Source organism: Cervus canadensis, chromosome 6, assembly GCF_019320065.1.
Source record: "Cervus canadensis isolate Bull #8, Minnesota chromosome 6, ASM1932006v1, whole genome shotgun sequence".
NCBI lineage: Eukaryota > Metazoa > Chordata > Mammalia > Artiodactyla > Cervidae > Cervus > Cervus canadensis.
The window spans coordinates 8,967,070-8,969,389 of record NC_057391.1 but is presented as its reverse complement, the minus strand read 5'-3'; the positions used below and the strand labels follow the sequence as shown (position 1 = coordinate 8,969,389).

Sequence of the window (2,320 nt, the reverse complement as noted above, 5' to 3'; positions counted from 1 at the left end):
GCCAGGAGAAATACCAATAACCTCAGATATGCCAATGACATCACCCTTACGGCAGAAAGCAAAGAACTAAAGAGCCTCTTGATGAAAGTGAAAGAGGAGAGTGAAAAAGTTGGCTTAAAACTCAACATTCAGAAAACTAAGATCATGGCATCTGGTCCCATCACTTCAGTTGGCAAATAGATGGGGAAACAATGGAAACAGTGACAGACTTTATATTTTGGGGCTCTAAAATCACTGCAGATGGTGATTGCAGCCATGAAATTAAAAGATGCTTGCTCCTTGGAAGAAAAGTTATGACCGACCAGGCGAGCAAAGGTGATCCAGAGTCAGGATGGCCATCCTCTCTAAGGAATATGGTTTCGTGATTCTAACTGGTGCTGCCAGCTTCTTGACAGTGGCTCATCTAGCCATCAGTGTTTCCAAGGCCCACAAGAAGTACAAAGTGGAGTATCCTACCATGTACAGCACTGGCCCTGAAAACGGGCACATCTTTAACTGCTTTCAGCGAGCTCACCAGAACACATTAGAAGTGTACCCTCCCTTCTTATTTTTTCTAGCTGTCAGAGGTGTTTATCACCTGTGTGTAGTTTCTGGCTTGGGCTTGGCCTGGATTGTTGGATGAGTCCTTTATGCTTACGGCTATTACACAGGAGAACCCAGAAAGCGGCAGGGGGGAGCCCTGAGCTTCGTCACCCTCACTGGCCTGATGGGCACCACTGTGTGCTCTGCCTTCCAGCATCTTGGTTGGGTTAGAACTGGCTTGAGCGGTGGGTGCAAGAGCTGCCATTGAAGAATTATAGGGTTTTTTGAAACTCTCATTCATTTTGAGTGACTTTTATTTTCAGTTACATTTTTTTTCTTAAATAAAATCTTAGCTGGCATGAGCCTCACACCTTAAAAAAAAGAAAAGAAAAGAAAAGAAATGACCAACCTAGACAGCATATTAAAAAGCAGAGACATTGCCTTGCCAACAAAGGTCCATCTAGTCAAAGCTATGGTTTTTCCAGTAGTCATGTATGGATGTGAGAATTGGACTGTAAAGAAAGCTGAGCACCAAAGAATTGATGCTTTTGAACTGTGGTGTTGGAGAAAACTCTTGAGAGTCCCTTGGACTGCCAGGAGATCCAACCAGTCCGTCCTAAAGGTAATCAGTCCTGAATATTCATTGGAAGGACTGATGTTGAAGCTGAAACTCCAATACTTTGGCCACCTGATGCGAAGAACGATCTCATTTGAAAAGACCCTGATGCTGGGAAAGATTGAAGGTGGAAGGAGAAGGGGATGAAAGAGGATGAGATGGTTGGATGGCATCACTGATTCGATGGACATGAGTTTGAATAAGATCCAGGAGTTGATGATGGACAGGGAAGCCTGGCATGCTGCAGTTTGTGGGGTTGCCAAGAGTCAGACACAACTGAGCAACTGAACTGAACTGAAAGGAATGAATGGGCTTCCCTTTCATTGGTAAATGAATGGCATTTTCATTGGTAAATTGGTGGCTCAGTGGTAAAGAATCCACCTGCCAATCCAGGAGATGCAGGTTTTATCCCTGGGTCAGGAAAATCCCCTGGAGAAGAGAATGGCAACCCACTCCAGTATTTTTGTCTGGGAAATCCCATGGACAGAGAAGCCTCTCAGGCTATAGTCCATGGACTCAAAAAAGAATCAGAAAAGACTTAGCAACTAAACAACAACAGCAAAGGAGTGAATATTCTTCCTGAAGTTTCTAATTTATTATCAAGTTGAAAATTGAGCATTGGAGAGAATGTAACCCCATGTTTCAAAATTGTGAAGGTATTTGTTTCTCTACAGGTATCTTTTTCCTTTTATGTGGTTCCTTTTAAATGTGACAGATGTGACTTTTAAAATTTTTTTTTAACTTTAATATTTCTATTTATTTATGTACTTGACTGTGCTAGGTTCTTAGTTGTGGCATGTGGGATCTAGTTCCCAGATGAGGGCTGGAACCCAGACCCCATGCATTGGAAGCAGGGAGTGGCTTAGACTCCACTTGACCACCAGGGAAGTCCCAATGTGACTATTTAAAGGGGCAATTGATGAATTCTTTACAGGGGAGAAAGGCTGGAAGCATATCAGTTCCCCCCCCCAAGATAATAAAACAGTGAATCTAAATGAGATTTTAATGCGAACCTTCTATAGCAATCACAGCACTTCCTATCACATTGTATCGTCTTCCTGTTCACTCCAGTGTCCTGTTCACCATTTTTTCCTGCAGCTGTTTATTGGGTGTTGACCCTGGAAAACCACCTACTCCCAGGACCCATTTGGTCTGCATTAAAATCTTTCTCCTCCCCGGGTG

At 43.2% G+C, this 2,320-nt stretch overlaps 1 pseudogene; it reads left to right on the top strand.

Annotated features, from left to right (window-relative positions):
* The first annotated feature begins 304 nt into the window (after positions 1-304).
* LOC122444023 lies at positions 305-894 on the top strand (annotated as a pseudogene).
* Positions 895-2,320: the final 1,426 nt, after the last annotated feature.